Source organism: Octopus bimaculoides, chromosome 4 (genome assembly GCF_001194135.2).
Source record: "Octopus bimaculoides isolate UCB-OBI-ISO-001 chromosome 4, ASM119413v2, whole genome shotgun sequence".
Classification (NCBI taxonomy): Eukaryota; Metazoa; Mollusca; class Cephalopoda; order Octopoda; family Octopodidae; genus Octopus; species Octopus bimaculoides.
This window is the reverse complement of record NC_068984.1, coordinates 85,764,116-85,778,115: the sequence shown is the minus strand read 5'-3', so window position 1 is coordinate 85,778,115 and position 14,000 is coordinate 85,764,116. Positions and strand designations below refer to the sequence as shown.

The 14,000-nt window shown below is 39.0% G+C and overlaps 1 protein-coding gene across 6 annotated transcripts in view; it reads right to left on the bottom strand.

Moving 5' to 3' along the window:
- The window catches only part of LOC106875525 (UNC5C-like protein), a 30,376-nt gene extending 20,685 nt beyond the window's left edge, over positions 1-9,691 (bottom strand). For 2 of the 6 annotated variants that reach the window (XM_014923720.2, XM_014923722.2), the window contains exons 1-2: positions 9,551-9,691; positions 8,456-8,576 (exon numbers count right to left, since the gene is read on the bottom strand). The gene's annotated coding sequence lies outside the window, so the exon portion shown is untranslated. Of the gene's footprint in view, positions 1-7,978; positions 8,373-8,455; positions 8,882-9,550 lie in introns of those variants that run through there. The other 4 variants (XM_052967187.1, XM_052967188.1, XM_014923721.2 and 1 more) reach the window with 2 other exon arrangements.
- Between the last annotated feature and the right edge of the window lie 4,309 nt (positions 9,692-14,000).

Genomic DNA, 14,000 nt, shown 5'->3' with positions numbered 1-14,000 from the left:
CAGGACTTACAAATATATATAACATACAGAAAATTGCACTACTGGGTACTGCACACATCCTACGCAAAACACTTTCAATACAGTAAACATAAGAGCACCACAGCACATACCCAAGGCGCACAGAGCTGCGCTCGGTAGTGAAGTGAAAGCACGTTATAAAAATAAAACTACTGAATAATAATAATCTTTGGATACAAATATTATTATTATTATTATTATTATTATTATTATTATAATAATTATAAGGGCAGCGAGCTGGCAGAATTGTTAGTACACTGGACAAAATACATAGCAGCATATCGCCTGTTTTTATGTTTCGAGTTCAAATTTCACCAAGGTTGATAAAATAAGTATGAGTTGAACACTGGGGTCAATGCAATCGACTCATCCCCACCTCCCCCAAGTTGCCCTTCTGGCAAAAATTTGAAATAATAATAATAATAGTAATAATAATAATTATCATTATTATTATTAAGGCAGTGAGCTGGCAGAATTGTTAACCAGGCAAAATGCTTAGTGGCATTTCACCCATCTTTACGTTCTGAGTTCAAATTCTGCTGAAGTCAACTACTAACATCTAAGAATATGCACCACCCAAAAGCAGACGTTCATCGTCTGTACCTACCTAGCCCTTTAGTGTTCAAACTGGACAAAACCTGCCAAAATTAATTCCCCTTTATTTGTTCAAACTGGCCAAATCCAGCCGTATCCGACTGCACTATGAAGTCGCTACAAAAATAAACAAATCATGTTACTGAATTCTTGTAGCTTTCAGATAATGTGAGATGAAGCCTTTCCTGCCTTTATTCAAGTATAAATACTGTGAAATTGTTTAGACCACATGGTTTTTTCAATGTTTGTATATTTTATACTTTGCTTTTTGCACTGGTGTTTTTTCTATAGTATTTGAACATGTGCTGTTTTGCAGCGGTTTGTTTGTGCTTTCTCTTCTCGTGAGAGGAGAGACAGCTTAGTAAAAACATGTCTGTAGAAGACTATAGCTTCTCAGACATATCGTCATCAGAAGAGGAATTGTTGGAGTGGTCTGGAAGATAGACAATCAACTGGAAGATAGACAATCAACTGGAAGATAGACAATCAACTGGAAGATAGACAATCAACTGAAGAAGGAGAAGAGGAATTTTGCCAACATGGCAAAATGCCAGAAGGAAATGGATATTGGAAAATTTAGAAGGTATAAAGATTTACTAAGTCGAGATGGTTTTGAGGTGAAGCTGTCCCTGCCCCCAAGAGACATGTAATAACATTAATGAAAGGACAATGATATACTGAACCTTTTCAATAAGTAAAGGAAAAATTGACATTGTGACTACGGACCAGGTGGAAAAGGCTCTGAGACCGATATGGAGCGATATTGTATACCTCGCAAGAGGTTCGATGTTTGGAGTAGTGGAGGTGAGGTTCAAGGAAGGGACAACAGCAAGGAAACAACCAGCGACATCCATCAAGAGTGAGGAAGTGGTGCTTATGCCCACTTACCGAGGACTAAGAGCAACAAGAATAAGCGTAGAAGGAATTCCACCTGAGATTGATGTGGCCTGAGTAGCAGTCGCTGTCCTTCTTGGAAACGAGGACAACATAGTGGTTCTCTAGGCCAGGGGTTTTCAAACTGTGGTCCGTGGACCACAGGGGGTCCGCAAGGACAAGACAGGGGGTCCGTAGACAGCAAATACTTTTTATGGGCAATTTGATTTTATATATGTTTTTTAATCGAAATCTTTTAATTGACAATAAACCTATTTGTTAAATACTGTTAAATAAATAAATGTAAAAATATATGTTATTTTAAGCAAATATTTATGTATAAATTTCATAAGTGTTTATAAGGTGGTCGCTAAGGTAAAGCCTGAAAGATAAAGGGGTCCGCAAGTCAAAAAGTTTGAAAACCCCTGCTCTAAGCTACAAAAAAGGAAAGCGTGATATGGAAGGGATAAACACTGAACCTGATTGTTCAAGGATCAACCGAGACTCTGGAAAATATCACAGTGTCAATAATTATGGATGACGTGATAATGACGGTCAGAGTCCCCAGATGGTTTAAATGTGGCCTAAAGGGCCACATTAGAGCGGATTGCCCTTAACAGACCAAAAAAGCAGAGGAGAGGCGACTAAAGAATATAGAGGAGCAAATGGAAGAGAGGTTGGAGAGTTCCAGAAAGGAGGAGGAAGTAGTAGCAACGGGAAAAAGTCACCAGAAGAAAGAGAAAGAAGGCAAGTGTTTTGAACTCTAAACTCCAACCCACATACACCCCACCCACACCCTCTCAGACCCCCTGCAGACACCAAGCCTATTCATTCCCCTCCGATACAAAAACAAAAGAAAAAGAAAACAAGTACACACAAAACCTCTCAAACTCCCTCCAGCCAAGCAGAAAAGAAAAAAATGTACTGTAATAATGTATGACAATTCAAATGAGGAATTATGTAGGGAGGTAGTGACATGGGAAGAGTGTGAAAAAATGGAAACAGAGAGGTATGACAATGTTAAGAGGTGGCACCAACGTGTGGTAACCACAGAGGAACAAAAGGTGAGGTTGGTAAGGCATGAAAGTGGATATGATTGGTGGGAAGTGGAACTTCATTGGAACATACTACCAGATAAAGACCTTTTAACATATGAAAAATTGTTGGAAGAGCATGATGTAGACATTTTAGAAGGTTCAGGGTATAAGAGGTGTTAAAAGGCAGAAACGGAGTTGCTCGGAGATGGGGCCGAGTAGTTTCATTGCATTTTTCTCATTTTCATTATCATCCCATGTTCTCATACGTTAATTTGATTTTTTCTTTTTTTTTCTGTTTTATGTCCCCACATGTTATGTATTGTCCCGTCTGTGTTCGCGCCTTGTGGGTAATAAAAAAATCAATGGTTTTTTTCAACGTTTGAAGAGAAGTCTGTATCTTAGTTTTTAATGAAATGGCATCAGCAAATAGCGATTTGGACTTTGAAGGTTTTAATCTTGACGATACAGGAAACATAAATGAAAACAAGAGTATTCTGTCTTTGGACGAATCTGATATCGATATTAGTGAATATTCGTCGGACGAGAAAGATTTTGAGACCGAAAGTGATAAAAATGATATCGTAAACATGGCGACATGGTCAAAGATTACAACACCAATCACTATTCTTGATTTCACAGTAAACACTGGTCCACAACACAATTTACCTCCTGATGCTCAACCATTGGACTATCTATTTTAATTTTTACAGGAAAGTTTTTTTGAAAATGTTACGGAGGAAACAAATATACGCAACGTATAATTTCTAATCGCAGAAGAAACGATCCACTATGGCAGCCAGCTTATACTGCGGAAATGAGAGCGTTTTTCAAAATCAGTATCATATTTGGTGTTAAACAACTTCCTTGACTGTGGAACTACTGGAGTCCTGATATAAGGTATGATGATCCGTATATCTTAAGTATAATATCGAAGACGAGGTATTCAAAAATATCTCAGTATTTACATGTAACTGATTCTGCTAATGCCCCCAGCAAAAACGACCCAAACAACGATCCCCTGTACAAAGTACGTCATGTAATTGATTTACTCCTTAATAGTTATAAAACTGTATCTACCTGGGAAAAGTCTCAATGTAGGCTATAAGGGCAGAGTACATTTTTGGCAGTACATGCCTGCCAAACCCACTAAATGGGGGATCCAGGTATGGGAACTTTGTGAATCAGACAGCGGATAATGTGTAAACTTCGGTGTTTACACATGTAAAAAATATAATGGAAACAGACCATATGGATTGGGACATGATGTGGTATGGTCTCTTAGTGAATTAGGCAAGACTTCCTTTTGTACCCCCACCCACCCAAAACACCCCCTTTTTTTATTTAATTTTTTTCTACACAAACCCCGTTTTCGGCTACGGAGAATACGAATCTGCAAAAAAATTGGCAAAAATCGGCATTTTGAAATTACCCCCCTCCCCTAAATACTTCATTTTAAACTTTTTCTAGAATTTTTTTTTTTTTTTTTAAATATGCGGAAAAATACGGAGATTATGATTCTGAAAAAAATTTCCAAAAATTTTCTACTTAGGGTTAGGGTTACAGAAAAAAATGAAGTAATTGATGGGGTTAGGGTTAATAATAATAATAATAATAATAATATTTTAACAGGAAGATAGGGAAAATACCAGTTACAGTAAAGTCTGTTCCACCAAAAGAAGTGCAGGAATTTGGGAATAAAATTTGAGCAGAAGAAAAAAAACAATAAAAAGGTCCCTTAGATTGATAGAATATCTACAGACTTAGACTCTTTAGAAGAGCAAAAGTGGGAGGGTATCAAGGTTGAAGATGTAAGATCTGACTTCAGGAAGTCAAGCAAGCAGAAGTCTCCAGGAAAAGATAAAATTCCTAACTTCTGGTTGAATACTTTCCCAGAGAGCCATGAACTGCTAACAAAACTTTACAACGTTTTACAACAACCTAGAATGATTTCCTCTTGGCTAGTTAATGGTGTTACATTCCTACTTAAAAAAAAAATATGAAGAAACAAATGAACCAAAAAATTATAAACTCATAACCTTCTTAACAACAATGTATAAAATATTAACATCTGTCTTGACTGAATATACCTATAGTTTTTTTTAATAAAATGTGGCATATTCCTTAATGAACAAAAAGAATGTAAACTTGGTCCTATGGTTGTAAAGATCAGCTACTTATCAATAAGATGATCTTGAAAGATTGTCACAAACGACACAAAAACTTGTTGATAACCTGGATAGACTATAAAAAAGTTTTTGATAGTCTACCACATAGCTGGATTAAGAAATGTCTGGAAATGTCTAAAATAGCACCTACTCTGCAAAACTTCTTGTCTGTAAATATGAGATTATGAAGAACCACACTGACTTTGAACAGTGATAGCGAATCTCTCAATGCTGGAGATGTAAGAATTTCATGTGGCATTTTCCAGTGTGACTCTATCACCACTCCCCTTTTGTCTAGCCTTAATACTTCTCTCGAAATTACTCGATGATGTACAATACGGCTATAAAATGTTTGATAAAAATATAAGTCATCTCATTTACATGAATGATTTAAAGCTCTTCGCAAAATATGACCAACAACTATATGGCTTACTAGCGATTGTTAAACAATTCAGTGATGACATAAGGATGCAATTTGGCCTCGATAAATGTGCAAAAACTACCTTTATCAAAGGAAAAATGACAGAAACATCCAACGTAAATCTTAACCAGCAGAAAGTTATAAAGGGGTTAGAATCAGCGAGAGCTACAAATACCTAGGGGTATTTGAAGGAGACGGAATCAAACATTCAATGATGAGGGGAAAGGATCAGAAGAGAATGTTATTGCAGGGTAAGGGCAATACTCAAGACAGAGCTGAATGCAAGAAAGAGGATCGAAGTGATCAGTACTTTAGTCATACCAGTCGTGACTTAGAGTTTCAATATCATTAACTGGTCAATTATTGAAATATGTAATCTTGACAGAAAAATACGAAAATTGTTGACAATGCATAGAATGCACTGCCCTAAGGCAGATATAGAACTACTTTACCTGCCAAGAAAAGAGGATGGCTTTGAACTTTTACAACTGGAATTAACAATGAAGATTGCCACAATTGACCTAAACACCTACCTGAAAAACTCTGATGACTGGACGTTAAAACTTGTCTTAAAGCATGAAAGCATCATACTCAATAGCAAAACAGGCAAAGGAATAACTGGGTGAATTCCTAATACAACAAATCCCAGAATTAGACGTTCTGGAAACAAGCACAGAAACAGATAAGCGTATGAAAACCCGTGCTAAAACTGCTGCCTTAGATATTCTTACTGATAAATGACAAGAAAAACCTCTCAATGGCAAATAGCGCCGATGTTGACAGAGCCCTTACTCATCAATAGTTAGTGTCTTCTGGCTTAAAATCAGAAACAGAAGGGTTTATCACAGAAGCTCAAGATCAATGCCTACCTACAAGGAACTACCAGGCAAACATATTAAAGAACGGCAGTAGCCCAACATGTCGTGTATCTCAACAACAAAATGAAACCATTGATCATGTGGCCTCTATGTGCAGTCTTCTTGCGCCTACAGAGTATCTCAACAGGCATGAAAGAGCAGCACAATATATTCACTGGGTAATTTGCAAAAGCCTGGGCCTGCCCCATGATAAAAACTGGTGGGAACACAAACCACATCCAGCGCTTGAAAATAATCGCATCTCACTCCTCTGGCACTTCACCGTTCAAACTGACAGGAAGATAGAATGCGAATAGGCCAGACATTATACTGAAAGACTTCAGATAAAAATCATGCCTCCTCACTGATATGACTGATCCAATCGACATAAATGTATCTGTCAAGACCTACCAGAAACTGAGCAAGTACACAGATCTTGAAATAGAAATTGGCAAAATGTGGAAACTCAAGGCTAAAACAACACCTGTTGTCATAGGTGTTCTAGGAATGATAGCAAAAGGGGTTGATTCCGACCTAGCTCAGATACCAGGAAACTACACAATGGCAGACATTCAAAAGATAGTGCTCATGGGAAATGCCCATTTCCTACGTAAAATACTGTCTATGTAATCTCAAACTTTAAAACAAACATAATTTTCTTATGTTTTCTTCAACATTCTCTAGAACAACACTATGTACAGAACCAAATATATTGCACCCTAGGCATAACACCAGCATGAACTTCAAACTTGTCTCTTGAGGTCTCTGGGTGAGACTTGGAGTCAACTTGTACAATTAAAAAGCAAAAGACAAACATAACAACAACCACAACAACAACAACAATAATAATAATAATAATAATAATAATAATAATAATAGTAATAATTTCTTTATTAACCACAGAGGTTTACATTAAGAAAAACATCATGGACAGCATAAAACAAAATAAAAGAATGTGTGAGTGTGTGCTGTGAGGGTTTTGCGTGTAAACAAGACTATCAAAATTTTAAAAATCAACAATGTGTGATCCTTAGTATAAAGACGATGATGATAATAATAATGATCTCAAATTTTGTCACAAGGCTAGTAATTTTGAGTGAAGGACGTTAGTTGATTCTATTGACCTCAGTACTTTACTGGTACTTTATTATATAGATCCCAAAAGGTTGAAATGCTAAGGTGACGTTGTCCGGTTTAATCAACATAGGAAAATTATTAATACCTATATTATCGAAACTTAATAATGATAATAATAATAATAATAATAATAATAATAATAATAATAATAAGAAGAAGAAGAAGAAGAAGAAGAAGAAGAAGAAGAAGAAGAATTGATGTGTTGGGAAGAGTAAACCAAGGTATAGACAAGTGGCCGAAGAAGATTGAAATAGAATGCCCGGTAGAGCTCCTACAGAAAGTTTGCCTCTTAAGGACAGCAAGTATTATCAGGCGGGTTCTAAGCACTTCCGAAAGCGTGTGGATACCTAAGTTTATAGGTAGTAACCCGCTACGTACATAAGACCAAACATGAGATTTGGTCTTATGTAGGAGAGATAAGACAAAACCTGAGTTTTGTTTCAATAATAATCCTTTTTACTAAAAGTATAAGGCCTGAATTTTTGTAGGGAGGGGACTTGTCAATTACACCGACCCCAGCGTTTCACTGTTACTTAATTTATCTACCTCGAAAAGATGAAAGGCAAAGTCAACCTCGGCGGAACTTAAAAACAATGATAATAATATGGGCCACATCTACAAGGTCATGCGCTGTTTATCTAGATATAAGGGCACCATGTCGCTCAAATGTGGTTGTGATGGAAATTTCCGGTCTACCCCTATCAGTCGGGTAGTCATGATGGGTATAATGGATTTCATATATTTGTACCCTAGCAATATTTTAGTGGCGTGTGCTGCACTCTCACATACTAATAAAACTGATATCTCGTATATATTCAATACTTTCTATTTTTATAAATATTTTCGAGAAAAAGAGAAAGGAAAATTAGTACTCACCTGTACAGGTTTGTGTTCGAAAAATGTATTATTGAATGAAAGGTGTATGTAGGACTGAGGACGGGGTATAAAGAAACAGAAAGAAAACAAAAAGAAATATAAAGAATGTACTTATATGTCAAAACATATTGGGAAAATCCGGTAAATTTATTTTAAAGCAAATGATTGGCTGGCTTCAATTGAAAACAACCACTGCAACTATTATTTCTTCTTACACAACCAACGCCGATACCGACAAAAGCGACAACAAAAATGTTTACAAAGTCTCACCACCACCACCACTACTAAAGGTAATAACAGCACTAAAGGTAATAACAGCACCGACGCTCGACTTTCAAGAAACAGTAACCAAATTCCCACTAAGTATATGTCCTATAACAGCGGTTCCCAACCTGGGGTAGGCGGATCCCTTGGGTTCTGTAAAAGTAATATTGGAAGGTCCTTGATTTGACTTCAAAATTAGTTGAGTAGACTGACCTTAGGTCCATGGGACAATCCATTTTAATAAAAGGGTCACTTCTGCGGATCCTATTCTTGAAATACTGGGAACCACTGCGGTGTTGTCTTGACTGGTAATAATGTCTTGAATACACTTTATCTGGAAAAAAAAAAAAAAAAAAAAATTAATGAAAGACTGGGCAGTCATGGCTAGATTATCTGTGATTATGGGTCTGTTTGATTCGATCCGACTTGAGTTGAAACATCATCACCTACAGCTATACATCAAAGTCTCACAAGCCAAACAGGAAGCCTATATACGTCGCTTGACCTGTTAAAGTAGTAACTAAAACTCCCTCAAATCATACCTTCACTATCTTAAATAAAGATACTCTTATCTCAAATACTATTCCCTCCCCCAAAATAAAAATAAAACAATGTATGGTCATAGCTAAAACGTCTTTGATAAGTTCTGCTTAAGAGGAACTGGCCTAGGGTTAAATTACGACTTCTGTAAAAGAAAATTTACTGCTCGGGACGCACCTCCCCATGCCAACACCGCCACAACTTTTCTCAATCAAGACACATTATTAATGCAGCCACTCCTTTATCAACTTTTCACAAGAAACACCACCACCACCACTGTCCCGTAACTACCACCATCATTCCAACAACCTTTCGCACGTACACAAATATGCTCGACTAGTTATTGTCGAAGTGCAGACATACGACAGCAGTGAAGAGCAATAAAATATGCTATTATGATTATTTAACAACATATGTATGTATGTCTGTCTGTCGGTCAGTATGTATGCATGTATTACTAATCGAACTAGTTATTTTGCCCTTCTGCCCTAATCAGGAGGAGCAGGTATGTATTATGATAAACCAAAGAAGTCTCTAAGTGGTTGTAATGAGGGCGAGGAGATATCGGGAAAAAGGTTACTGATGACACTGTAGTTGAACATGAGAACATGAAGCAGCTTTAGTTAATTCTCTGGGCAATCGTCTGAGTGTGGTGTTGAGGCCAACGCCCCAAGTCCGGATCTAATTTTGACATTATATAGCTTATATCTATAAATAATAACATTTGACAAAAAAAAAATTTCATGACTGAAGCTTGAAAATCCTAACATTATTTTCTGCGTTCTTTTCGCTTATGGAATGAAAGGGGCATCAAACTTGACCCCAAAGTACAGGTCTATAAAGCAGCCATTCTTCCTACTCTCTTGTATAGCTCAGAATCGTGGATACCCTATAGGCGACACATTAACCAACTAGACATCTTCCACAAAGACTGTCTGAGGACAATCTCCGGTTATTCACTAAAAAACAGTTTCGAATGCCGACTTGTTTAGCAAGTGTAAGATTGGTGGAATTGAGAGCTTCCTTATCCAATCACAATTGGACTGGGCTGGTCATGTCGTCAGAATGAGTAACGAAAGAATACCTAAAGTCCTCATGTACAGCCAGCTTGAGAGTGGACACAGGAATGTTGGTCGACCATAGCTCAGATATAAGGACAAGCTGAAGAGTAACCTCTTACAACATCTTTGAGTGAACAGCCTTTGAACGAACAAAATGGAGATCGCTGTGTCAAAATGGTATTATAAACTTTGTTTCCCTAGATCTCAACTCCTCCGCGTATAAACCTTTCCATAAGCCTAATGAGAAACTCGCATATATACATAAACAGTCTTGTCCCCCCCACCACCCTGTAATATTTAAAAACCTGATAGCTAATATTAGTAACAGAGTGTGTAAACTCTCTTCCTCGAAAGACATTTTCGAGAAAGCTGACTCCTATTATAACAATGCCATAGCCAATAGTGACATCAAAGATAAATTATATATAATCTCGCTAATAATTATCAGAATAATAATAATAGATCTAGTGGCATCGAAGATAAAGTAATGCATAACCCCTCTAGTATTGATCAGAATAAGGATCTTTGTGGTTTTTGTCATTGTTTACAATTTTGTTGGAGGCGCAATAGCCCAGTGATTAGGGCAGCGGACTCGCGGTTTCGATTCCCAGACCGGGCGTTGTGAGTGTTTATTGAGCGAAAACACCTAAAGCTCCACGAGGTTCCGGCAGGGGATGGTGGCGAACCCTGCTGTACTCTTTCACCACAACTTTCTCTCACTCTTACTTCCTGTTTCTGTTGTGCCTGTAATTCAAAGGGTCAGCCTTGTCACACTGTGTCACGCTGAATATCCCCGAGAACTACGTTAAAGGTACACGTGTCTGTGGAGTGCTCAGCCACTTGCACGTTAATTTCACGAGCAGGCTGTTCTGTTGATCGGATCGATTGGAACCCTCGACGTCGTAAGCGACGGAGTGCCAACAACAACAATTTTGTTCCAATTGTTTTCAAATTTGGTATATGGATTAAGTTTTGTATACTAATTATGAAAATGAAATTCATTTCCCCTGTAAATCCAGAATTAAAAATTTATTAGCCTTTAAAATTTGCAAAATTTGGGTATTTTAGCCAACCAGAAGCGAATATTTTATATATTACTGTGGTGAAACTTTCTATTTCCATAGTAACCAAAGTAAAGAAGCACCACGTGTTGCATAGCTGATTACGAAGAACAGTTTCCATAGTAACCAAAGATGTTGCGCATGCTCACAAGGAGGAGAAGGAGTACGAGAAAGATAATTTATTTTATAAAATCCTAGTTTAATGTTTTGACAACAGATATGAAGACCTATATTGGATTATGTTATGGTGAACTTAAAAATCACTATGCCAATCATATAGCTACCTTCTGACATTAAGACAAAAGTAAAGCTACTAAGTTGGCTAGCTACGTATGGACTTTGGAAGACAACGAAACATAACGAAAAGTAATTGAGAAATCCATATCTTATGTTAATGGATAGAATCTTTGAAGTCACTATTGGCTAAAGCATTGTTATTGTAGTAACGCCGTGCGCATGCGTAGTCTCACGCATGCGTAGAATTAAACAACCAAGCGTTCCCGCTAAATTCATTCTCTTTCTTGCTGGCCAGCAATAGAGCATGGACGTGTCAAGAAGTGTCTCCAACACCCAACTCTGGAGACAGTCCCTTTTACGTGTATAGCTATCACTCGACAGCTCGCTTACACCTACATAACAACGTCCCAACAACTATGCTCACACAATCAGAAGCTGTAACAACAAGAGCAAAAGATGTATATATTTACCACCTGAATAAATGTTGTTTAAGTTGATAGTCTGGAGTTCAGCGTTCCGTTATATTTCTTAATTTTATATAGGAAAGTCAGGTATACATCTAATGATGTATAACCAACTTTCCTATATTATAATAGGGGGCAGCTTTCTCGGAAATTGTTTAGCGAAAAGAACGCAGATCCTGTTCATATCTAAGGTCCCCAACTCTCTACTGAACTCTAGGTCTGAAATTTTCAGTGGTTGCAAGTATAGTCGCAGGAGTGGCTGTGTGGTAAGTAGCTTGCTTACGAACCACATGGTTCCGGGTTCAGTACCACTGCGTGACACCTTGGGCAAGTGGGTGGATTTGGTAGACGGAAACTGAAAGAAACCCGTCGTATATATGTATATATATATATGTATGTGTGTTTGTGTGTCTGTGTTTGTCCCCCCACCATCGCTTGACAACCGATGCTGGCGTGTTTACGTCCCCGTAACTTAGCGGTTCGTCAAAAAGAGACCGATAGAATAAGTACTAGGCTTACAAAGAATAAGTCCTGGGGTCGATTTTCTCGACTAAAGGCGGTTCTCCAGCATAGCCGTAGTCAAATGACTGAAACAAGTAAAAGAGTAAAGAGAGTATATGTATAAATATATTTTGAAGAATTAGAAAATTCCGCCTATTCCTGACTGACTTGTTAATATCTTTCCAGCCCTATAATTTCAGGTCTAAAGAGGATAGCTCTTTTCCTTTTTTACTTTCTACTTTCTACATTTTAGTTTTTGTATTTTCGTTTTCCGTTTTTCACTTTCTGCGTTTTCTACGATCAACCAAATGAGATCGGGTTCAGTCCCACTGTCTGGCGGCTTGGGCAAGTGTCTTCTACTATAGCCCCGAGCCAACAAATACTTTATGAGTGAATTTGGTAGACAGAAACTAAGGCCTTTCAACAGCATTTTTCCCGACTGTTCGGGACGAGTGGCGTGCGAGAACGCAGAGTGGACTTCAGTGCCTACCTGCACAGCCTGCCACGACTCCCGACAAGAGAGGCAGAGTTCTGCGAAGGTACCATCACGGCGGCGGAAGTGCGGGACGCGATGGCAGAATGCTCGAGGGACAAATCGCCGGGGTTGGATGGTCTACCCTACGAGCTTTACAGTTGTATGCCAGACTTGTCCATGTTTGGTGGACAGTTTAACATTTATTTTTCTCCCTGTCTGCCGAGAATGGGCGGTAGTGGTACGGCAGTACTTTTTCGCAAGAGTCTGGATCTAGAAGTAAAGACAATATTCGTAGACCGGGGGTGGGGGTAGTCTGGTTGTCCTGAATGTCTACGGCTGCAATGGGTGCGCTTTTCGACTCGTATCAGTCTACGCACTGCCTTTAACAAGTCAGCTGGATTTCTTTCGACGTCTAGAAGTATTCCTAGGAACGCCTCGTCCTTTACTTTTGGTGGGGGATTGGAATGCTACCTTGGAAACGCATCTAGACTAGGTGAGCAGAGATAGGAATAGAGGGGGATGCAAATGCCTTAGAGACCTGCTCAGATGCTTTCAACTGTCTGACAGGTACCGACTCGATCACGCGAATACGCCAACGTGGACATGGAGCAACCGCATCGGGTCGTCGAGATCGTATTTAAATAGGATACTGTGTAGGACAGTAGATAGAGATAGCGTAGGGTGTCCACAATTCCACATAGTCAGCTACACGGATCACAAACTTGTAACGTGCACGCTGGACTTAGATAAGACACATAGGCAGGGTCCCAGTTACTGGAAACTAAACGTGTCTTTCCTGTCGAGACAGGTTTTCAGAGACCGGATTAGCACGCTAGTAAAGAGGGCTTTGGCGAGAGTCATCATCAACAACAAATGGTGGTTTGCCCTCAAGAGAGCAATAAAAGCAGAAGCGATTAGGTATAGCAAAGCACTAGCCATAGATAGAAACAGTAGAGGGTGACCTAGTTAAGAAGCTAGAAGAGGTGATTAGAAGTAGCATCGCATCCGACGGTTTGGCGGCGAGGTTGACCCTCGACCAACACTTCAACGCCAAACATGAAGGTTGTGTTGTCAGGGCTAAGATGCGTGCTCTAAGGAACGTGAGAGGCCCGGGTGGCGGAGACGCAACGAGGCAACAAAGCCACCATTAGGTCTCTGGTTGATGAACAGGGGCGCGAATTACTCGAGCCAAGTAAAACGTGTGAGGCCTTTCAACAGCATTTTTCCCGACTGTTCGGGACGAGTGGCGTGCGAGAACGCAGAGTGGACTTCAGTGCCTACCTGCACAGCCTGCCACGACTCCCGACAAGAGAGGCAGAGTTCTGCGAAGGTACCATCACGGCGGCGGAAGTGCGGGACGCGATGGCAGAATGCTCGAGGGACAAATCGCCGGGGTTGGATGGTCTACCCTACGAGCTT